Source organism: Podarcis vaucheri (assembly GCF_965113315.1).
Source record: "Podarcis vaucheri genome assembly, chromosome: 4".
NCBI lineage: Eukaryota > Metazoa > Chordata > Lepidosauria > Squamata > Lacertidae > Podarcis > Podarcis vaucheri.
In genome coordinates, this window is record NC_138762.1 from 66,456,502 (window position 1) to 66,482,287 (window position 25,786).

General features: G+C 42.8%; 1 long non-coding RNA gene across 4 annotated transcripts in view; it reads right to left on the bottom strand.

The window, feature by feature from the left end:
* LOC309531234 overlaps nt 1-25,786 on the bottom strand; it is a 115,310-nt gene that overhangs the window by 60,034 nt on the left and 29,490 nt on the right. For all 4 annotated transcript variants that reach the window (XR_014219158.1, XR_014219159.1, XR_014219160.1 and 1 more), the window contains exon 2: nt 16,209-16,283. This is a non-coding gene — a long non-coding RNA (uncharacterized lncRNA). The remainder of the gene's footprint in view (nt 1-16,208; nt 16,284-25,786) is intronic.

Genomic DNA, 25,786 nt, shown 5'->3' on the forward strand with positions numbered 1-25,786 from the left:
TTTCGTCTTGCGAGGCACCACTGTACAAAGGAATTCACTTCTTTTCCTGCAAAGAGCAGGACAGCCACTATGAGAATTATTAAGCTCAGCCACCTCACTGTAAATAAAATGGTTATGGACTGTGCCCTTTCATGCTCACAGATTATATCACTACCCACCCACCCTCCTCCTGAGCTGTGTCTTCTGGTTTCTGAGCAGCATTTGTTGTGACTCACTATCAGGGACTAAGGGAATGAGCAGCCCTAGAGTCTGAAAGAACTCTGCATAGGCTACATAAAGGAGGAGGACACTTTTAATGGTTCTCGCAAGTCTAAACTTAGCTGTGTGTGGAACAAATGTTCAATGCAATACTCTTACTGCATGTGGTAGTCAATCAGGAACAGTGCCAGATCTTCCAGACTATTTCTTATTGTCAGTCTCCTAAATACAAGGGACTTGCTTCAGGGCAGGAGGAGCAGACAATAGGGGTGCTTGTACTCCAGGCCAAAGTAAGGTTGGCTATTATATACTTTAGAACAAGGGTAGCCAATATAATGCCTTCCAAATATTCCTGGACTGTAGGTCCCTTCTATCCTGGCCATTGGTCCTGCTGGCTGGGGCAGATGGGAGCTGGAGTCCAGCAACATCTGGGGAGTACCTCTGGGGTTTGGGTGTAATTGATTTTATTGAAGACTTAAGTTGTGTTGTGGAGGAAATTGCTTAAAAGAATAGTAGGATATGAATTTTCCAATGAATAAATAGAGCAGGGATGGGCAGCCTGTGACCTTTTAGAAGTTGTTGGGCTAAATCCCACTATCTCTAACCATTGGGCCCTGCTGGCTGGAGCAGATAGAGAGTCAAAGAATATTTGGGAGATGACAGGTTATCCATCCTGCTTGGGTGGGCCTCCCAGTGTATTATGAGCTAGTCAAGTTTGCATTAGAGGCATAGTTTCACTGCCACCACCTTCCTCCACCTATCTCTTGAAGTGAGGGATGCGGGTAGCGCTGTGGGTTAAACCACAGAGCCTAGGACTTGCCGATCAGAAGGTCGGCGGTTTGAATCTCCACGACGGGGTGAGCTCCCATTGCTCGGTCCCTGCTCCTGCCAACCTAGCAGTTCGAAAGCACGTCAAAGTGCAAGTAGATAAATAGGTACCGCTCCGGCGGGAAGGTAAACGGCGTTTCCGTGTGCTGCTGTGGTTCGCCAGAAGCGGCTTAGTCATGCTGGCCACATGACCCGGAAGCTGTACGCCGGCTCCTTCAGCCAATAAAGCGAGATGAGTGCCACAACCCCAGACTGGACCTAATGGTCAGGGGTCCCTTTACCTATTAATTAATTTTTATAATGAATGATTTTATAATGTTGTTTATGTTGTACTTTTGTACTGTTTTATTGTTAGCCGCCCTGAGCCCGGCTTCGGCTGGGGAGGGCGGGATATAAATAAAATTTATTATTATTATTATTATTACCTTTACCTTTTATCTCTTGAAGTACCTCCCAAAGATTTCCAGGGAGTAGCTTGAATGATGAGGAAGGCAATAGCATTTCCCCCAAATTTGTTTTGCACAACATCTTAGACCTTTCCAGTGAGGAGGAAGAAGTGTGTGTGTGTGTGTGTGTGTGCATGCATGCACAGAGTTAGGTGCCAGGCTGCACTTCTTGTGTGCATTTGGTTCAGATGTTAAAATGACTGCACATAGGTATGGGGCAGAGCTTGATGCCATTTGGCCTATGCATGCATATTCTATTTCCTTGAACAACTGGAAAGGGCTCCTGTGCGATGGAAACAGGTCATAATTCTCCCTTGCTACATGGCTGTTGTCTCCACCACTGCTGAACCTCCTCAGGGTGGGAAGGGAGCCAACTTTAAAATCAAAACAAAATTATGAACATATCTGGTGTTAGATGTTGAGGATGATGTCTGGAAGAAATGAAGTGCAGGGATATTACAGATAGAAGGAGGGGCAAAATTCTTAGCCAAGGAAGAAGACCAGTGAGCTATATAGGGCACTGATGACTCAGTGTCAAATCACAAATACAATCAGTGGCATTGTAGCCATTTGAAAATGTAACTACATGGAGACTGACTGCTCCACCTGGCAAGCCATTTGTCTGAGAGTGCCCTGTATGGATAATGAACAATTGGGAGCATTTGGAGCTGCCATCTGGATGTCCCCATCTTTTTAGATTGATAAAGTAAGTTTGCCTCCATCCCTGATGCTAAAAGACCCAGGAAAAACAGTAGATGTGATGTTAATAAATATAAGAGCAATATATGTTACCATGGCTTTGCTGCATGGCCTCAGGCAAGCCAATTAACTTACCTCTGCTGGGTTTCCCGCCTTCTATATTGCTAGCCTAATGATAAATTCCCTTCCTTGCAGGATTGTTGTGGGACCCCACTTCATTAATATTTGCAAAGAGCTTAGGTGGAAGGTGGAGGAGAAAAGTAGATCAAACTTTCTTGCACAATGGCTTTAAGGCTCTATCTAGATAATATGCGAGTTCTGTCAGTGTCCTTAAATACAGGGATTTCTTAACCCAGATTGCCAGTGGTTGAGGATGGGGAGAATCCAAATTGGAACATTAGTGAGGGGTTCAGAGGGCTTTAACCTTTTGTCCCCCACCCCAATCTGGTCCCAATTGTGATTCCCTGCTTGCTAGAAACTTCCATGGGGGGAAAAGCTCTCACTTAATTAAATGTGAGCCTGTTTTCCTTATGCAAATTACCGGTATGGCAGGTCACAATACAAAGTGTCCTGTACTCCTGTGCTGAAGTTCCATCTCTCTCTCTCTCTCTCTCTCTCTCTCTCTCTCTCTCTCTCTCTCTCACACACACACACACACCCACACACACCCACACACACCAATTTGCGTTAAAAAAACCCTCTCAGCTCTAAGTAGCAGCATGTTGTTTCTAAAAAGTTTGAAAAATGTTAACATGATGTCACAGTATCCTCCTTGCTCAAGGCGGATCTGAAAAGCCATTCATTTCCCCCTGTTTCCACAAAGACAAAAGGAAGAGATTGGCTGTTAACAGTTTGGTTAGATTTATCATATTGTTTGCCCCCCTCCACCCAACATAGCTCCATTTCTTGGACAGGTTTGCGGCTGATTTAAACATCCCTGTACTTCATTGAGCATCCCTTTCCAGGTGACATTTAAGTATAGAACGAACACGCATAGGTCAGGGCAGGAACCACTACTGTGGCCACATTCCCGCCAGATATGTGTTTATTCTACCTCCAGAGGTCATCTCATCACTTGATAACATAGGTGAACATAGTGCTTCCTTTGAAAAGTGCTATGCTTGAGATGATGTCAGGAGATTCAAAATCCTTGCCTGTGGTATTTCATCTGTGGAAGTTCTAACAGTATCGGCTTGGGTTCCATAAAATAAAAGCAGAGGCCTTCACACATCATTTATGTGAAAGGTATTCCATTACTACGATCAAGGAGCAGAAAGGCTGCACTTCTGGTCTCGCCCACAAGGCCATATATACCACCCCTCAAACCACCCCTGATGCTCAGAGGTATTTGCAGAGGGAAAAACTGTGTACATAGACCTCTGCACACATAGAATTCCCTGGGAGCTGGAACCTCGATCGCACAGTTTTACAGTTGCTAGGAAAGCCCCCCCCCGGGGTGTGCATTAGGGGTGTGCAAGAGTTGTTTTTGGAGTCCATTTGGCTTCCAGAAAAGATTGAGGTTCAGTCCAAAGTATTTTGGATGCTGTCCAGTTCTGCTACGGGTTTGAATATAAATTGCAATTTGTAAAAACAAAGCTTTGTGCCTCCCGCTTTTACTTTTATTGGGAGCAGGAGAAAATCTGTGACTTTCCCCCCTGAAATTTGAAGGTTGGTTAGCGCCTCCTGAGTTGATAAAATCTGCCAAATTGCAGACCAATGGGTCCAGGAGTTTCTACTGGGCATTTTCAAAATATGATTCTCATCCCTGAACATAGCTTTTCAATGTTTTGTCAGGATTCAATGAAATTTACAGGCATGGTAGCCCCTCCTGAAGGGATGAATTCTGGAAAAAATTCAGAAGGTAGGTACAGTGGTTTTCCTCTACCATTTGGGGTGATTACAAAAGGATTCACTTAATCTTCTCTATTGTTTTGTGTACAGTTTGTACGAAAACATCATATATGAGAGAAATGCCCTTGGGTAAGAAATCTGCCAAATTTCAGACAAACGAATGGAGGAGTTTTTGTGCTGGACACCTTTAAAATTATTTAGAAAGTAACTTGTCTAATTTGTTGGTGCTTCGGAAGAATTGGATGGAATTTCCAAGCATGGGAATTCTGAGAAGATTAATCTTTCCAGTTCTCAGAAAGGTGGCTAAAGCATTTTTTCTACATGGGCAGCCTTAACAGTTTTGTAGTGGTCAAAAAGGAGTCACAATCTTGCTATTGGGTTATGGGCAATTTGTGTGAAAACTACGCAATGACCCCTAGGTAAAAAACCTTCAAATGACAGAAAAATAGGCCAAAGTTTTTTTTGGTGTGTTTTCTAACTTTAAAGTTCTTTGGGAGGTAGGTGGGGAGAACTACAAATAAATTGTTTCCTTCCCTTTGGTATTGTGGGCAAATATTTTATTATGAAAATACCAAATATTATAGAGGTACTCCTAGGAAAATAACCTTCACAATTTGATGCGTGCAGGGGCTAAAGAGTTACGATGAATGGGAAAAAACAGCTTCAGGCTTCCGTTCTGCTCAGTTGGTAGCAAACATCACATAAAAGTAAATCTGATTTGACTTGATGTGTAGGTATACGGCACAGAGACAGAAGGACTTGAATGTCCAGGATTTTCCAAGCAAGTACCACTAGCAGAATCAGCAAAGAGTACAGAATGGACAACAACAATTTGATAGATTGTTTCAGCGCCCCTTCAGTAATGCACTGTGATTGGAGAACTCTGGTAAAATCACCTCTCTGATTAGAAGCATGACCTGCCAATCAAAAGAGAGTTCTTCCCGCCTCCCCAACCTGCTGTTTTCCTTACGTTGCTAACCTAGGGAGAAATGGTTCAATTTTTGCATGTACATCCAAAACTCTGAAGCACACGAAAGAACTTTGGAAGTTCTTGTTTCCATTTGGGGCAAGCTCCAAATCTTGCTGAGGTGACCCCACGACAGTTCTTGATTTAGGATTTGTCCAATTCTTTTGAACAGCTCTAGTGTACATATCTAGGCTTCACCTATGCAGGTGTCCATGCCTGATGCATGACTGGATGGAAGGAGTTGCATGACCTTGTGAGTGAGGACAGTAGCAAAGTCTCACTGCTTCATGGTTGCATGGAGACTCCTTCATGTTAGCAACATTTGAAGGGTGCTCCAATTTCTTTCAAACAAACCACCATTCATGCATGAAAGCAGGCATAGGCAAACTCGGCCCTCCAGATGTTTTGGGACTACAACTCCCATCATCCCTAGCTAACAGAACCAGTGGTCAGGGATGATGGGAGTTGTAGTCCTAAAACATCTGGAGGGCTGAGTTTGCCTATGCCTGCATGAAAGTGTAAATGACTAGAGACTAGCTATAGATGTCTAACTTCTGCTGATAACAACTGCTGTAGATTCTTGTAGCTCAGGTCAAGTTTAGGCCATCATATTTAGCTATTCCCAAGGATATGTTCCAGCCTGATGTCTCTGCAGCATGGTTGAAACATAATACGGTTTGGGCTGGGACTGCAGTTGTCTCAACCAATCACATATTTATTGGCCATGTTATGATGGTTTTAGAATATTTTAGGTGAATAAGCTCTTTCTTGAATGGATAAAACTTATAGGACGGATAGTACATGCTTGCATTCTAATCTTAAACCTATTTAATCAGAAGTAAGCAACACTGTTTTGCATCAGCTTTACTGCCAAGTACCTAGGACTGCAGCTTCACACTCACTTGGGAGTAAGCCCCATACAAGTCAAGCTGACTTCTGGATAAGGGGAGGGGTGCGCATGCACTTCGGATCACTGTTTTGGCTACAATCCTAACCACGCTTACCAGAGAGTAGGCCCCATTCAATTCAATAAAACTTCTCTGTTGACATGATTAGGATCCTGTTGCTAGTTACCGAATGTTGCAATCTGAATTTGGCCACGTTGCAAAAGAACGGCATAATGGAGCTAGAACTACTTTCTTTAATAGGCTAATGTGTGCAGAATCTCAAGATGGAAACACATTTCTCAAGGCAATTTTCCAGTATCATAGATACACAAATGCCACCTATTGCTATGAACAGCAGCCCCCACCCCAGTACAGTATTCTGGCTTTGATGCATCTGAGAATAATAGGAAACGGGAAACAGGAGGCAGGATCTATTTTCTTCTCACTTCAGCTTTCCAGGCATTCATTTGAAATGGATGAAAATAACAAGGTATTTTGGCACCCGGGGCTACAATTTGGGAGAGGGGGTGGAGAGCTCCTTGGAAAGGCTTTGCTCTCGGTCTAAGGGATTGAGCAGGAGGACTGGCACAGAGCAGGGCTTGATTAGTATTGAGCAGAGGTATCTCTCTTGATGAGTCGGTGGCACGTCTCTGATTACTCACTCCTTTCTGCCAAGTCCTTGCAAAGCATGGACTGCATGTCTGGTGCCAAACAACCTCCTTAAATATTAATCACCAACCACAGCGCACAAATCTAGCACCTGAAAAGGCATACGGAGGAGGTGGTTGGGTAGCTGTGGGATGCTGGTTTTGCTGGAGTGGTGGCAGGGGCTGAAAATGGCGGCCAAAGATTGCAAAACATGACATCTACTAAAGAATTTGGTAGCTGCTACTGAATTAGGGTGGCCATGGGCCATACATAGAGGGCAGTCCTTTATTTCGAAGGCTGGCTGGTCCAAGTCCGGTTTAAAGAGAGCAATGCATAAGATGGAAGAGCAGGAGCCTTAAGGCTGCCCATCAACCATTAGAACCAGGACAACAGACAGAGCACACAAAGTATTTCCCACTAGGGGGAAATGTATTTAAGTTCTAATCTTGCATCTATGCTTATACATCATTATATGCAACTTTTCTACAAATCTGTATGCTATTTTCAGTGACCTGTTTGCTCCTTTGTGGGGAACAATGCTTAAGTAGCCATTCTCTACACAATACAGCTATTTTCTATAGAATGCAGCATTATAATGGAATTAGACAAATTCAGATAGGCCTATCAATGGCAGCTAGTCATGAAAAGAACAGTGGACCCTCCGGATACGAACTTAATTCGTTCTGGGGGGTCCTTATGTACCCCAAAAAGTCTGCAACATGAGGCGCCACTTCTGCGCACATGCATGGCAGAATAGAGTGCTTCTGCGCATGTGTGCACGGCAAAACCTGAAAGTATGCAGTGTTCGCAACCTGAAAGTTACGTTACCCAAAGGTAACGTAACCCAAGGGTCCATTGTATATAGAACCTCCAGACTGGGAGTCAATATGCTTCTGAATATCTCTTGCTGTGGGGAAATAGCAGGAGAGGCCAAAGGCTTTGATTCCCAGCTCTAGTGCACATCTATTCATGTTAAGGAAAGTACTCCACGCTTGAGAGGAGAGCAGTCTAATAGTCCAGCTAGACCAGCATATACCAGCATAACATCAACAGAGCTTAGTTTGTATCCTATGCACCCCTAGTGGACATGAAGATCACAGGACATCAAAGCAGAAAAGGCAAAGCAACACAAACAGCTGCTTTCCCCAGCATCCATGGCAATGTTGCATACACCAACTAATCCGGGAGCAGCATGTGAATGATGCCCCCACATCAGCCATGCAAGGAAGGAGTCAAGCAAAGCACAGGGTAACATCCCATGATGTGGCACCAGTCCATCATACATAAGGACACCAGAGCGGCATTCACTGTATCAGGAAAGCACTCTGGTGCAGGCATGTAAATATCCCCAATATTATTGTGGGCATTTGTATAATGATTGCCTCTACTAAAAAAGGCCCTGAAAACTCCCTAAAAGCCAAGGGAGAACCATGTGAATCCCCTATGCAGCCCCTAGGTGGAAGGAATTTGAGTGAAGGCTCCCGCCTGAGAAAAACTAAACAAACGGCTGCAACAGGTCTCCCAATTCAGTCTATTAGCTTCACCTCTCTCTCAGTTTTCTGACAGCACTTTCCCCGCCTATGCCGGCAAAGCACTTCAGGAGGTGGACAGAAAAACAGGCAGACTTGCAGACATGTGGGATATTATTACAGGAGACCAATACATTTGTGAGGACGGACTTCTTTCTGAAAATGCTGTCAAGTCAATATCATCCATGCAACCTTCCCTCCTCTCATTTTTGTTGCTGGCTGTTAAGTACAAACATCAACATCACCCATTTAGCTCATGCTTTGACTCTGATACAATCAGTGCTCCTGTCCCACCTCGTCACAAATGGGCTTGCTGCAGATTCAATCTATAAGAGTGCTGCACTCTGTTAAACATCTAACAGACTGGACAGGTGTTGTTGTTATTTTAAAGGCTTTGTTGATGTAGAACAATACCTTCTCTTCTGGTGGCTAAGAAGAGGAAAAGCTCAGGGATGAAGTATACACATTGCATGCAGAAGGTCCCAGGTGCAGTCTTAGCATCTTGAGGTAAGGCTGGAAAAGACTCTCCTTGCAACCCTAGAGAGCTGCTACCACTTGGCGTGGAAAATATTGGAGCTGGATGGCCCAGTGGTCTGACTTTGTCTCCTCCAGACTTTGAAAACTGAATACATTAATAACACCCTCTCTTGGAAGTAAGTGCCCTTGAGCATCACACTGCTTCCTTCCCAGCAAGTGTACTTAAGATTGCAGAGTTGATATTATTTATTTATATCATATTTATAAAACACCTGCAATCAGCCAGGTGTTATCCATTACACAAAAATAAACAGTTTGTGCCCCAGTAGGCTCAAAAGGATGAGCAAAGTGGGTCAAAGGAGTTATATTTGTCTATATTTGTGCTGATCCAGCTTACTATTCTTATTCTTATTCTTATTCTTATTATTTAACAGTAACTCTAATATGCAACGAACCTCCCTTCCTCTTATAGGCTTATCCTATTCAATTCAGGGATAGAAACTATATACTTCTTCACTTGCTTATAGAGTTGCTTCCTCCATTGAAGTGAATGTGGCAGCCAGCATGGACAAGATCACATCTGGGGTTCTGTGTTTCTATCGGGCTGCAATATGTGTAAATTCAGAAGGCTTCTTAACTGCATCAAGTGAAACCTTAAATACCATTATTTAAAAGCCCATAAAGAGGAACAGTCTTGTATTCCCTCCCTCTAAGTTATATTTTCAGAATGGATTTAGAGCTAGAATGGAAGGAATGATATGGATGTATTCCAGGGTTCCAGGTATAAAGAAAGAAAAGAAGTCTGACACATAGCTACTTTTAAATTTCATTTATTTTGAAGTCCACATATTTTGAACCGCCCTAACCAATCCAGTTATTTTAGTGCCACATTTCAAATCACTCTATTTTTTCCAATTTCTAAGAAACCAATTGTCACTTCCAGATTTCCTAGCCATGAGTTTAATACGCTCTGGGGCCATGAAGAAACTTTATGGAAATCTAGGTGAGCTACAAATTACAGTTCAGCTTCAGGGCACACAAGTTCTCTTTCGATGGGACTCCAGAGTATACAATATGTAGGTCTGCAAATCTCTACCCATCAGAATACATAACAGTAAAATGGAAGTATGGGAAAGTTGATAAGTCACTTTAGAAGCCCTGCTGGTTTTAAAGAATAACATTTCCTGCTTTGCCCAGTTATAGCCCATTCCAAAAATCAGCTCTATGGAAAATCTGGATTTCTTCATGGTCAACCTTCTCCCTCCAAGATAATACTAACACTGTTTGATTATTTGTTGCATTTATATCTCATCTTTTTCTCCAGGAGCTCCTGGCGGCACACATTGTTCTTCCCCTCCTCATTTAATTCCCACAACAGCCCTGTGAGGGAGGTTAGGCTGAGAGACAGTGAGTGGTCTAGGATCACCCAGTGAGCTTCATGGTCAAGTGGGGATTTGAACCCTGGTCTCCCATGTCGTAGTCTGATACTCTAACCCCTACACCACACCATCTCTCCATTACTTAAGACTTATTTACTGGCTTTACCCTGGAAAATAATTCTCATGGCAGCTCACAACATAAAATGTAATAAAGTAATAAAACAGTTAAAACAATTAAATCCAAAATTCTCCTCGCTGTCCAGAGTGACTTTTACCTGCTATGTATATTCAGCAGTCTTATGGTGAATGATTTACTGACCATAACAAAAAGCAGTTATCTTCTAATCTGGATGATAGCTAGCAGTGAAATAAATCTGGAACTGACTACTTAACAGTGTTATTTATGGTGAGAACTCACAACCTTCCCATCTACCTCTAGTTTGCAACTGTGTGTGTAGACAGTAGTCAGTCAGGACCATCCTGTTGTGGTGGGCAATCAGAACAGAAGGTCCATTCACATGAACACTGGGGAAGTGGTGTTTGTGGCTTGGTGGCCATGGTGGATGGGCAACATAGGCTAATGAGGGTCCCTCCTCCTTTGTTGGTTGCACTGGCTCCTGGAACTCACCCGTTGGTTGTACTGCCAATCGCAGGACAGTCTAGGGACATGGCTTGGCCTGTTTAATCCCATTCTGCTGCCATGTGTCTTACTGCTACCCATGTTGTATTCAGTCCCCTTCTGCCCTTGGCTTCATGTATCCTTTGCCCACATGAAAAGTCCTGCTGTATCAAACCAAAGGTATCTACTCCAGCATCCTGCTCAACACAGCAGCTAACGGGAAAGCTGTAAGCAGGACATTAAGTCAATAGAGTTCTCCCAACAAATGGTGATCAAAGGCATATGCCCTATGTGGCCTAGGACCCTCGTACCTACGGGACCGCCTCTCCTGGTATGCCCCACGGAGGACCTTAAGGTCCATAAATAACAACACTTTGGAGGTTCTGAGCCTCAAGGAAGTTAGATTGGTCTCAACTAGGGCCAGGGCCTTTTTAGCACTGGCACTGACTTGGTGGAACACTCTGTCACAAAAGACCAAGGCCCTGCGGGATTTGACATCTTTCTGCAGGGCCTGCAAGATAGAGCTGTTCCACCTGGCCTTCGGCTTAGACTCACTCTGCCCCCTTATATGGGATTTGGTATATAAACTTTCCCTTGGCTTTTTTGCTGGCCCATGTAGGACCAGCATGGATAGCTGGCTCGGGTGAATATCTGATGTTTCCTCCCTTTATGGTCTTGATTTATGGGCTACTACTAAAATGAGGCTGCATTTTAAGCTGTATTCTAAACTGTATTTTAATTAACTGCCCCCCATTATGTTTTATTGTAATTTATATTTGGTGTTAATTTATATTTGGTGTTATTATTATTATTATATTCCTTCTGAGCATGGAGGCTGCATATAGCCATCGTGATTAGGAGCCATTGATAGCTTAGAAATTGGGGAGGGGGAATTAGACAGAATCATGGAGGATAAGGCTATCTAAATTAATCTTGATCACCACATCTTGTGGTTGCAAATTCTATACATTAATTGTGCACTGTGCAAATTACTTTTTGCCTCTCCTGATTCTTCTGCCAATCAGCTTCATTACAAGAAAGAAAGAAAAACTCTATATCTATACCCTGTGTAATTTTATGCACGAGACTGTAGGGTGAGATGCCATGTAATTTCATCACTGCTGTTTGTCAGAGCCTACAAATCTCTAGCCTTGGTCTAGACCAGCCTTTCCCCACCCTGGTATCCTCTGGATGTTGCTGGACTCCAGCTCCCATCAGTCCCAGCCAGGATGGCCAATGGTCAGAGATAAGAGGACTTGTGGTCTAACTCATCTGGAAGGGATCAGGTTAGGGAAGCCTGGTCTAGACACATTTTGGGTTGCACTTGGGCTTTATAGGATCAGGACTCTGATCTGAACTTGCTCCTTTGATACTGGATTCACAGAATCCAGCAGCAACAACAAAGTATAATTTAATTGTAAACTCGCTGGCATATTTAACTTGCAATCAAGCCTCTGTAAGTTTCTTCGAAGCACAGGGATATATCATTAAACTTTGATTTCCTTGAGAGAACTGAAAGTTACAAAAAGTGAAAGGAATAATATTTAATAGGGAAACCAAGACACAGATCCAGCAACAAACAAAAATCTTAAGCAACCTTTAAGCCCCATGGAAATATTTCCAAGACCTTTACAACAAGAAGGATATGAGTCTTAAAACCCCAAACATAGCTGTGATTTTTCTTTTTCAACTGCAGTGCAGTCTTTGGATAGCTGAACAATTATTTACAGTCATCTCTCAGGAATTTCAAAAACAATTTTAGAAATACCTGCTACTCTTCCAATGATCTCAATTCAGGGAGTAGTGCTGTTTTCTCTCTGTGGGTAATGAAACTTTAATGATATTTCCCAGCAGGGGCCTAGTTGAATCATGCAAAGAAGGGAAGAGGGATTCCCAACAGAAAGCTCTGAAATTAGAAAACTTTCAACACATTCTTGGTTCTATCATCTTTGTTAGCAACAAACCAATTTGTTTTAGCCAATTTTTAATCAATTTCCCCTTTGATTAGTTAATTTTAAACTTTTCCTTTTTTATATATCGCTCTATATCCTCAGGGACACGGGTGGCACTGTGGGTTAAACCACAGAGCCTAGGACTTGCTCCTAGGTCGGCGGTTCGAATCCCTGCAACGGGGTGAGCTTCCGTTGCTCGGTCCCTGCTCCTGCCAACCTAGCAGTTTGAAAGCATGTCAAAGTGCAAGTAGATAAATAGGTACCGTTCCATTGGGAAGTTAAACAGCGTTTCCGTGTGCTGCTCTAGTTCGCCAGAAGCGGCTTAGTCATGATGGCCACATGACCCGGAAGCTGTATGCCAACTCCCTTGGCCAATAAAGCAAGATGAGCGCCGCAACCCCAGAGTCAGTCACGACTGGACCTAATGGTCAGGGGTCCCTTTACCTTTTTACAGTGGTGCCTCGCAAGACGAAATTAATTCGTTCCGCGAGTTTTTTCGTCTTGCGGTTTTTTCCGTCTTGCGAAGCATGGTTTCAGAAAAGCTTTGGAAAAGCTTCAAAAATCACCAAAGTCTTCAAAAACCTCAAAAAAGGCTACCACACCACGTGCAATGAGTTGCTCCTCGAAGTCAAGTCGCAACTGTATTAAAGGTTTTAAGAAAAAGGAAACAAACTTGCAAGACGTTTCCGTCTTGCGAAGCAAGCCCATAGGGAAAATCGTCTTGCGAAGCAACTCAAAAAACCAAAAACCCTTTTGTTTTGCGAGTTTTCCGTCTTGCGAGGCATTCGTCTTGCGAGGTACCACTGTACTATATCCTCAGTGCTCACCTCTTCCTCCTGGTGCCATCACTACCCTTTCACATGCCCTCTGTGCTCAGTGGGGAGAAGAAGGGGAGCAGGTTGTTGCTCCTTCTTCAACTAGGACTCATTGTTTGGAGGAGACAATGTAAGAGGCAGTGACAGCAAGGAGGATGACTAGTTCAGGGCCTCTAGTAACATGTGGTCTACAGAGGTGCCCAGTAATGCCAACACTGACACTGGCTGGCTGTCATAACAGCTTGTAAAGTGATGCTCCTGGAAGTCCTGCCTCTGAGTAGATCCTTAGCAGGGGTGTGCATCAGATTTGGACAAATCCCAAATCCAAGGTTGAGTGTCTTGGAGGAATTTGGGGCCTGTCCAAGGTGAAGCAAGATTGTTACAAAACTGCATGAATTGAAGCAGCGATCCTTGAAGCACCTCAGTGATCCAGACTATTTAAAAAATGTGGCAGATGAGTGTCTGCTAAAAGTGAAACTCTGTCTCTAAGCTTATAGTATAAGGAAAATGCCAGGGTGTTGAGGAAGAGCAGGGGGAGAGGGAGCCGCTTTGCAAAATTGAAACTTAGCTCCCTAGTTTAAGAAAAAGGCCGGGATCAGGAGGAGGAGCTCTGTACCTTGTAATCAGAAGGAACTGTTTTTAGCAGGGCTCTTCAATCCCATTGCTTGGGGAGAGGGAACAACTCTGCAGAGTGAAATTTACATATCTAAACTCAAGGAAGATGCCAGGATAGAGAGGGCAGGTGGCAGAGGGGAAGCTCCATGATAATTCCACTTTATAACCAGAGGGGATGATTTTGCCTGTAAAGTGAATCCCTTTTAGTTCTTTGCATGGGAGCTCTTACTGCTGCCACACAACCCTGCTAAATAGCTGTTTGGAGAGAAGATTTATTGCAGAGGGCTCCCCACTTAAGTGCATTTTGTTTATGCCAATAGGGGACCAAATCTTGTGGTTGGTGCATACTTCCAGTCCTTAGTATACTTCCCCTGCCATCTTAGCACTTTCCACTCCATTATATCTGTAAGCCATGGCCACCCCTTCTTATCTGCTGCCATTGTGCTTTCTGCTGCAACCCTTCCCCCCTGTAGGTTTTGTGGCAAAGCTTTCCTTGCAGCAAGATAAATAAACTCTCTGGGCCTTGCTACTGACGTAAAAGCTTAACTGTAAAGAAAAAACTGGGTACCAATTTCCACAAACAGAGAGCTTACATGGCTAGGTGTATCCGGGTTAGCTGAATTAAAAATCGAAATCGAAATCACTGCTTCTCACTTGCCCACTTTCAGTATTTAGGAACTTAAAGTCTGTGCACAGAGTGTTGGCTGAAACAGCTTTGGTTTGTACATTCAACTTGCTTTGGTGCACTGCAGAACAGTTAACTCTCCCCCTCTTTTCTGTATATGTTGGAGCAATGCCTATGCAGTACCTAATGTCTGCATATAGCACACAGCAGGGAATACCATCAGAGCAGTTGCTACATGGAGATCAACACTGAGAGCCAGAAGGGAAATTTATTAGGGTAGGTAAGCCTCGGTCTCCTCCCCCACCCCACCTCATCCATTTTGTAGGAACAAACGTCCATCAGGCTTCACCACCAACCATATTCATCTGGCATTTCCTGCTCCATGGGTCTATACAGAAATAATCTGGCTGCTGCCGCTACGTTCAAGACTTGGAACACATAGGCAAATGCAAGGAACTTTTCCGCACTGTGGATTAGGCGAAAGGCCAGAAAACAAACAGACATCATAGCACAGAGTAATGGCAGGTATTCTTAGAATATTTTGCTCTATGCCTTTTAGTGAAAATACTTTGAAATCTCTCCATCCTCTAGTAATGGTTAGGAGACCACCAGCATGTTTAAACAGCAGCAACAATGACAACAAGATACACTAAGACGTGTCTTTCAAAGCAGTCCGTACATTTTAACTCTCCCAATGCAGCTATCAGATAAAGCAGCTTGCATATCAACGGAGTGATTAATATTTCCAATATTTCAGTATTATATTCATTTTTATATCAGTCCTTTCCAGCGGTGGCAGGTGGTGGGGCAGGGCAATGGTGGACCTCTGCCTCTGCATTTGTGCAGTATTGACCTACCTGCCTCCTTGTCTCTCCTACTCTCCCTCCTGGTAAAAGGTAAAGGTACCCCTGCCCGTACGGGCCAGTCTTGACAGACTCTAGGGTTGTGCGCTCATCTCACTCTAGAGGCCGGGAGCCAGCACTGTCCGCAGACACTTCGGGGTCACGTGGCCAGCATGATGAAGCTGCTCTGGCGAGCCAGCACCAGAGCAGCACACGGAAACGCTGTTTACCTTCCTGCTATAAAGCGGTACCTATTTATCTACTTGCACTTAAGGGTGCTTTCGAACTGCTAGGTGGGCAGGAGCTGGGACCGAACGACGGGAGCTCACCCCGCCACGGGGATTCGAACCGCCGACCATGCGATCGGCAAGTCCTAGGCACTGAGGTTTTACCCACAGTGCCACCCGTGTCCCTGCTCCCTCCTGGTAAGCAGCAGCTATTCTACTGCTGGGAAAGTGCACTACAATGAGTCCTATGCTGATTTGCTCCTGCATGGATAGTAGGGCGAACGGATGGCTAATGCCCATCATTTTTGCACCGTGTTCTTGTACTGGTATATCGAGCTAGGGATGAGGAAGCCATTTTTTCTGCTACTATTTTTCTGTTACTATTTAATACTTTGGAGATGCCATTACGTAGATGCACAAAGAATAGAAAATGGTACCATAACCACACCTCTCCTCCTTATAGGAGAGTCAGAGCAGTCCTGAGTCCTATTGTGTCCAAAGGGACAGATTCCTGTGCCCTGAGCGTTCCATGCTTTGTCAAAGTAGCCACAAGGCCAGAAGGCACAGAACGTCAAACATTTCCGCAGCTGCTAATTCCACTCACCGCAGGGATCTTCAGACCATTCTCTTTCATTGCAGTCACCTTCTCATCTCAAGCTTCATTGGTCCCTATCTGTGGCTAGAAGAGAGAAAGTAAAAAGAAAGGTCAGGGGTTAAAAAAAGGCAAATCCTTATTTGTCAGAAGAACACATGATCATTGGGGGCTTCTTCATTGTGCTCTGCTCACTTTCATGAGCTTCTCAAGAGCAAATTTAAGGAAAAGGAGAAGAACTTTGTTTATGATTGGATACAAAGTGCTGTTGATTTACCTGGGCCATTGCTAAGGTTAGAAACAATTACAATTTTATTAGCACCATTAGTTCCTTCTGGGGGATTCTCCAAAGTGCCTTTGGCTAAATGGCCCCTGCCACAAATGTTTACATTGTCTCTTTTCCATCAAGTTCTCAATCATGAGAAGTTACTGCAGAAAGAAATCAATGGCTGGAGTTGCAGCTGCCAGTTACAGAGCTTTGTACAATGCAAAATACTTGGCCTAAGCATGGGGGGTGGGGTGGGGCAAAGCTTGTTGTAGATAAGGTTCAAAATAGAGATGGGGAACCTATGCCTTCCACTTGCTGGACTACATTTAATGCCACCCCTGTCAAATGACTATTAGCCATGTAGGCCAAGTCTGAGGAGAATTGAGAGGAGTCACACAAATCTATCACAATATTCATTTCCACTGTCATGTGACATTTTCCATTCTGCTGTGTTTCATTTTGTGTCCATTGATACAGAAATACATGTATTTTTAATGTATTTTTACACAGCACAAAATAGGCACCTATATCTGAACCATCCACAGATATTTACAAATCAATTACCTTCCCTGCATGTTCTCTTTCAAAGTTACGGACTTTCCAGAGGGGTAGCCCTGTTAGTCATTTGAGGCAAAAACAATAACGACCCTTAAAGACAAAGTTAATGAAGTGGCTAATGCCCTGTTACCAAACTATCTATGGCTGGATGTCTACCTGTTCATGTCTACTCAGAAATAAGTTCCATTGAACACAGTATTTCTTCCTGGTAAGCAAACTTGGGTGTCATGAACTGGTAGGACAACAGGGAAGAGGAAGAGGATCACAACAAGGGGTGTAGCTGGGACTGGGACACACCGGGGCAAGCAGGGGAGAGGGAAGGAAATACTCACAGGGTGACAGGATGATGAAGGGATGGGAGACAGTGCATAGGACGTGGAGCAGCATGACCCATTACCAGAGCCATAGGGGCCCCTGTCTCCACAGCAGGCTCTGAGGCATAGGGAGCAGCAGGAGGGGTACTCTAGGAGGCTGAGGGTCCACAGTCCAGCTCCCTATCTGGCCAGGTGGGGCTTGCTAGCTCTGGGAGAAGGAGTGTGATTCCTCAGCTGGAATAGGCTTGGAACAGGTGAGGGTCACCTGCCTCATCAAGCCCAGGTGCTGCAATCAGCATGCAAAGTACAAAAGGGAAGCAGAGCTGAGGGGCTGTGTCTGTTCAACTGCCTTTGTTGATGGGTCTTGATTTGGATACTGCTGCATCTCTATGGGGCTGTGCTTTGGGTTTGACTCTGGACTGTATCCTGACCGCTGGATTTCAGACTTGGCTACTTGGATTGATTCTGGACTGTGTTTCCATCCCCTTGGATTTGGCATACTGACTCGCTGCCAGGTAGGCCCCAGAGTTCAGGACATTAGGATTGCAGCAACTCTCACAACCTTGCTTTCACAGTTCAGTATAAACTTCTCATTCTAGCTCATTTCCTGAGGCATCAGGGAGGGACAGTCAAGAAAACTTCAGAGAGGAAAGGAAAGGCATTTTAAATTTAGTTTTGCTTTTAAAATGAAGATTTAGGGTGATGAAAAATGGGCAGTTGAAGTGGGTTCTTCCCACTCTGAGAAAGAGGTTAAGACTTTAACTGAAGAGCAGTGATAAAATCCTAACTGCACTTACCTGGGAGTAAACCTCAAGGAATTCAATGGGATTTACTTCTGAGTAGATATAAGGGTTGAAATCTTAGTGCTTATAGGATTCCTTTGGCAACAAGCAACACTTCAGAAATAGGAAAAGCAAATAGCCAGCTGCATATGTCAATGATTATGTAAATAACATATATTACAAAACAATTTATATCTATTTTTTGTATAATGTGTGCATGTTAAAAAAATTGTAGAGAATTAAGGTGAATGGCTTTCACAGCAAGGCTCTATGCTGAAAAACAGTAAGGGTCAAATGGGTAGATGGAAGGAAATTTGTTTGAGTCCATTTTTAATGGATTCCCTTGACGTTCCCCTTCCCTCATGTCTTATGATGGGTGGACACAAACAGTGGTACGTATTTCACCTTTGTTATTATGTACTCTGGTTCAGCACCGCATGGGGTAAGTTTGGCATCGATTAACTACTTGCATAAGGATTCCTGTAGCCATTTCATTGATTGTGGTTGCTCTTCATCAAAATGGCAAAATAGCTGTGACTAGCTCTGTGATAAGCTTATCATACCGAAGTTTTTCTGCGCAGTCATGTACCCAGATAACTGTGTGGTGAAACTATGTGCTTCCTTCTTTGGTGAGCCAGCTTTAATGATGTCTACTTTCAGGTTGTGGCTTGACTGCATTTAACAATGCAATTTTAAAAGTGTTTTTGAGTAACACTCTTGTTTCTGAAATACAACTATGAAATTGCCACCAAAGAATAAGATTTCCTCAGGTTTTAGATTTTGAGGAGTGTAGGGTAGTATTCAGCTACTGAATTTTTCATGGTATTACTATGCTTGAGAGTTGTTTTCCAAGATACAGCACCGTTTTGCACTCAGAATGATTGCAAATCACTACAATTCCTGTAGGCTGGATGGAGCAGATGGACTGGAAAGCACATCTTAATTTGTATGATTGTATTGCATTTAATGCAGAAAGCCAGTGTACTTGCCATTGGCAGTTTAGTATTTACCATATTTGGGCTGAGGAAGCTTTTGACCTCCTGATGTTAAGCTACAACTCCCATCACCCTGATCATTGGTGAGGATGGCTGGTATTGATGGGAAATGGAATCTAACAACCTCAGGCGGCCCAGAGGTTCCCAAGATGGAAAGCCTAAAATTGCTAAATGATTTCTGGCAAAGATGTTTTGTTATCACAGGATATCCTAGCAGACAGAAACTGATCTTTGAATAAAATAATTGATTATGCTCATCATTATTAAAACACAACTTTTCTGTCCGGGTAGTACATATGCATATGAATATATTATTGAAATGAAGTTAATTAAGGGAGAGGCAGGCGAAAATATAAGCTTAATGTAATTAAAAAATAGCCTCAAACAAGTTCAACTTGAGGGTGTTCTTTCACCAGGGAAGCTGTTTCTCAGAAGGAATTTAACTGCCCTGGCTTTTTGATCTTCATGCAGAATTAACTACGACTCATCAAAATTTCATGGCCTATAAACTACACCACTTCATCTTTGTACCACCCAGATGAAATACCAAAGTGTGACCATGGCATTTAGCAATACAGTGGTACCTCTGGTTACGAACTTAATTCGTTCTGAAGGTCTGTTCTTAACCTGAGGTACCACTTTAGCTAATGGGGCCTCCCACTGCGCGATTTCTGTTCACATCCTGAGATAAAGTTCTTAACCTGAGGTACTAATTCCAGGTTAGTGGAGTCTGTAACCCAAAGTGTTTGTAACCTGAGGTGTTTGTAACCCAAGGTACCACTGTAAACTACTGGTAGGGTGGGTGGGAGGTAGAAATTTGTGATGGGTGTGTGTAGGGAAAGGCTATAGTGCAGAGGAGAAAGTAATTATGCCTAACATGTAAGATGGAATTAACAGTCTAAGGAATTGGAGAAAGGTCTGACAAGTAATTAAAGGAAGAAATATATTTTCATAAATTATATGCGGTAATAAATTCACTGATCAAGGCCTTATAGTCATAATGCAGTGTAATCCTGTACATGGATATTATAGTAGTGGGGCCCAGTAATTAAAACAAGCTAAAAATGTAGCTTTGGAGCTACATCTAAAAGTTCATACCCCTCAACTGCCCTGTTTAAATTGGGACATCCTGTTTTGGGGCTCTGAAATCTCATGCAGGTCATGTGACTATGCAGCCTCTGTGCACAGAGCAGGCTCCTTCAGATTATTTCCCCATCATGTGGTGGGGGAGGGGGGCAGAGCCAGCAGGGAATCTAAACAGTGGGGCTGATGCCAACAAGTGGAATTACATGACAACTGAGCACCTGAAATGGGCTCCTGTCATGGTAGGAACTAGGTCTGAAGATCTTCAAAATACTTTCCAACCACACAACTCTTTCCCCTATTCCGCAAGCCCAAGCTGAATATGTATCAAATATGTCTCTTTAAAAAGCTGCCATGTTTATTTATGTACTTGTTAAACCAAAAGATTCAGCTACTGATGCTGATAAATGTAATCTCTAACCATCTTCAAAGGACCAGCCCAAGCTGTAAAAAATCATGGATGACATGCTAGCTTGCTTAAGCCCAGATGAATGAGAGATTTTGTACAAGGTGCTTTGCGATGAATTTTTCATGTTCAACAGCTAGTCTCTTGAGCTGGAGTTCTAGCTGTCAAATCAACCACTGGCATTCCATCTATGCCACTTAATAACCTGGAAGGGGACAGTAGCGGCATATTCAGCACAGAACCCATTGAAGTACAAATTACAAATCCACGGCATTGTGTGGAATTTGGAACATTTGTGTATGTAAGTCACACATAATCCATGATCAGTCTGAAAATAGTAAATGAGCTTGTCTCTCCGGTTGAAAAAGAATAGGGTATGGACTACCATAGCAAATTAGCAACTTGAAAACGGATGTATGTCCTCTGAGCGCTGAAAGCTTTGAACTGGAACAGTTGAATATTACACCCCACTCTCAGGAGATTTAAAAGCAATTGCAGTACAAGAATAGCTGCTTATTAAGAAAGCTTTTAAAAAATGATGTTAATGGTCTATACTCCTGGGCTAAAACAATTACCAAGCTGTGATCTAACTAATAGCTTTTTATTAATTAAGATCCTTGAGCAGAATTTGCATGAATACGTCCTTCCTATCTTGCTAAACAAAAAGTTATAGGAGACAGTGCTTTCTAATCAGATGAAAAATAAGTTTGCCTAGCTCCCTAAGAGTGCATTCAGACTATCTGCCTACACAGAACACTTGAACTCTGAATACGTAGAAATAAACCTAAAATTAGACAGAACATAAAATAATAAACACATCAAATGGCAATTCATTTGGCTCACATGCACCTCTCCAAGTCAAGTGCTGTTTTATTTACAAACTAGGCAACTGATGTATATTAAGATGGTAGCTGAATGATAAATGGATCCAAGGAATCACTTTATATTTTGAGAGTAATTATCTACTTACTCCCATGTGCCTACAAGTAAAGCAACTTTGAAGTCCGTTTGTCAGGTAGCTAGCAAATGTACTCGTAGCCTAGCAAAGGGCTGTGTAACAGTGTAGCAATGATCATTCAGCAAGTTTTGTTTCTTTTTTTCTTAGAAAAAGAATAGGAAGAGAGCACACACACGCCCCCTTCCCCCATGTTTTAAGTAGTGGGAGATTCAATTGCGTCAACCTAGAACTCGGTCTGTGTATCACTGAAACTTGAACTCATTCATTAAATTGGTTGTGAAAGTCTTTGCACTGAAATGTGTTTGAAGAGACTGTGGCCACACTGAGAATTGGGCATGCTCAGAAGAGTCTGCAGATTTGGGGCAATGACAACTTGGAATTGTTGATGAAGTGTGACACCTTGAATTGTTGACAAAATCTTGCAGTCAACATCTACAAACTGAAACTGCGCAATTATATCCTCTATTTTGTGAAATGGTAACAGCCTAGTTAAAAATAAGAATTTATTGACCAAATTGTATAAAGTCACACCACCAATCAATTCAATGAAAGCTGAAGGCAAGGTTAAAAAAATTCAGCACCCATCAATGCATTTTTATATTCACTAAAATGTTTTAGTTAGTTAATTAAGCCAAAGCAATCACAAAAAGATGGACTAACATGTATGCCATTCTCTTATCCCTAAGAGATTCTTGAACTTTCTGAAGAAATGGTCTGGTGAAAGCCTAAGAATAAATTATATGTGGATGTGGACAAGGCGCTTGGATAGGTCAAGTCGACCATTTGTGCTCTGGACACTTGTCCCCCTTGGCTGATAAAAACTAGCAGGCAGGAGAGAGTTGGCTGGGCCAGGGAGGTGATTAATGCCTCCTTGCAATATGAGGTTATCCCTGCCCAGTGGCGTAGCGTGGGGGGTGCAGGGGGGCGGCCGCACCGGGCGCAACATCTGGGGGTTAGGGTTAGGGGGCGCAAATCCACGGGTTAGGGAGCTCAAATTACTTGCCTTGCCCCGGGTGCTGACAACCCACGCTACACCACTTTCCCTGCCTGCTTGAATGAGGTTGCGTAAGGTCTGTCTATCCAGCTATCTTTAACTGTTGACTTTTCAAATAAATATTTTCATATAATGAATGTTTACCATATTTGGGAAGTCTTGAATACTTTTTAAAAATTGATATGAGAATATAAGATGTCAATATGACGATGTATGTCTGTGTTTGGACTGGCACAACCAAATTTGTTCATAAAAAATGGATAAATGCAATTTGAAAAGCCTTCTGTTGTCATGTTGAATTTTGATCTAGCACTTGCTATCCAGGAGCTCTGGCTTTCTGTAATGCAAAGCATTTACCAAGCCAATTAATATTAGAAAACTCTGGCAAAGTTTCCAGTCAAGGTACTGCAGCAGCATTTGCTTCTTTCGGTTATTTTTAAATTATATATCAGTGAAATTAAATGCATTTCTAAACCCATTACTTGCAGTAATTAATGAATCATGAACTCCTTGAATATGGAATTTTTCTCTAGTGTATTTATCAAAGGACTGCTTCAAACATAAAATATCTGACCCACCCCTCTCAGATCAATATATTTGAATTGGCTAGGACTGAATGGATATTTCTGTTTAACACACACGCACACACGAAAGCTGGACAATGATACTGTGTTACTGTGCCTCTTTAAAGCGGGTAACAGTTGGGTGGAAAATCTTGGAGGGAATAAGTTGGAGCAAGTTTTAGCATTTGCTACATGAAGAAAAGTATTATGGGCAGATCAATTCAGTGGGAGTGCTGCTTTTATACTAAAGTTTGATTTAAAATGGCAATTTAAGTGAGCAATAGTTTGGAGCAGTAATGTTCACATTCATATGATCTACAGGGGAAAATTGGTTCTGGCAGGGTGAGCACCTTATTTCAGTTTCCAAAAGCAATCCGGTGCTAAAGTGGGGTGAAATACTATTAGCCTGAAACTTGAAATATACCCATCATATGCATGATATTGCAGTGTGTGTAGAATGGCTAATCCAGGGCACCATGTTCACTATGATGCTTGTGTGCAAATTGACTCCCTCTTGCAGTGGCTGGGAGAGAGCTCCTATTCCTCACAAGAGCTTATCTACAGACTAAAACAGGGGTCAGCAACCTTTCTCAGCCGAGGGCCTGTCCACCGTCCCTCATACCACGTGGTGGGCTGGACTATATTTTGAAATAAAATATGAACGAATTCCTATGCCCCACAAATAACCCAGAGATGCATTTTAAATAAAAGGACACATTCTACTCATGTAAAAACACAGATTCCCGGACCATCCGCGGGCTGGATTGAGAAGGCGATTGGGCCGCATCCGGCCCCTGGACCTCAGGTTGCCTACCCCTGGACTAAAATGCCCAGGAAACTTCCTATGGTGGCCTTAACACAGCATATGTGGACAAGACTGGCGCTGTCTCTTCCCAAGCTGCATCCTTGAAACACACACCAGCCACAGTCATGGGTTGGGTTGTTGTTTTTTTAAAATCTATCCTCACACCTCTATAGGATGCTGAAGGTGGCTGTAATGGCCATGGAACAGTTCTAAGGGCATTGTGCTGAACTAGAAAGGGACTCTTTGTATTCCTGCTGATATTTTCTGGGTATAATGATTCTGGAAATGCCTTTTAATTCTCCCCAGTAATCTAGTTCAGAGTTATGATTGCAATTTGGAACCAATGATTCTCTAAAGAATCTTAGCTCTTTGTAATTGGACTGATGATTTAGTTCAGTTCCAGCAATTCTGGCAAGACTCTCATTTCAAAGTGTGGTTCCAAGGCATGAGAGCATAGACAACGAAGACTTGCCTGTAATTTTTATATAGACAGACTCTCACAATTAATCCCTGTCACATAAAGGAATAATATAGCTTATATGTGAGAAAGTGAGTCTTGCTTTTATTGTTTGGAAGAAGAGAAAAGGTTTATACTGAAATATAAAAGGGTCATTCAGCTCTTCATCTTTAAAAAAAAAAATAGTTTTCAGTTTTGTTTGTTTTTAGTATAAAATGTAAACTGTTGCTTCAGATGTTAGGAGGGTAGTATCCAGTGCTTTGAGTCAGTGGCGTAGCGTGGGTTGTCAGCACCCGGGGCAAGGCAAGTAATTTGCGCCCCCTAACCCGTGGATTTGCGCCCCCTAACCCGTGGATTTGCGCCCCCTAACCCTAACCCCCAGATGTTGCGCCCGGTGCGGCTGGCCCCCCCTGCACCCCCCACGCTACGCCACTGCTTTAAGAGTTCAAATCCACCCTTGAAGACTGTTGCAGTAGATCAGGCACCCCCAGCCTTTGGCCTTCCAGATGTTTTGGACTACAATTCGCATCATCACTGACCACTGTTCCTGTTAGCTAGGGATCATGGGAGTTGTAGGCCAAAACATCTGGAGGGCCACAGGTTGGGGATGCCTGAAGTAGATGGACTACTAGATCAAAGGGATCTGAGTTCAAATCCTTTCTCATTGGGTGTTTTTGGGCAAAGCACCCTCCCTCCCCACAGTCTAAGTTATGTTGCAGGTTGCAGGTATGATTACCTTATGCACTTTGGGAGAAAGAGTGTGTTGTGTGTGAGATAAATATATAACAGTCCAGCACACAAGCAACAGTTAGATATTACATCCTTTGATATCACTGGAGAAAATGAACCCCCTTGTGTGTGTGTATAGCATTTATATATTGCCTTTCTGCCAAGGCCTCTACCCATCCCCAATATACTAAAAGCACATTCCAACAGTAACATACGCATATAATAAAACCAACTACACAAAATCCATTAAACAACATAAAAAGGTGATCTTGCTATGCCTTCAGGCAGACTTATTCCCAATTTGGCTCTGCTTTCTTTTCTTTTTTATAAAACGATTTTTATTAATTTTACATATAATCACAATACGTAACATCGTATCCTCTTATTAACTGTCTTGGCTCAACCAAGCCTAAACGACTTCCCTCCCTCCCGCCTAATGGTTTACAAAATTAAATTTAGCATTTTTGCATTTCACTTCCTTTCCTATCCTTGTTATATCATTACTTAAGATCTTATATTACTCAACCTGAATAGGTAACTAATTCATCTTACAAATCTTCAGATAACCCCGCTAGTGATATTAATTGCTTACAGTTGTCTTTCAAATATAATATAAATTGGTTCCAGTCTTTTTGGAATACTTGATCTCGCTGGTTCCGGATTCTTCCCGTCAGTTTC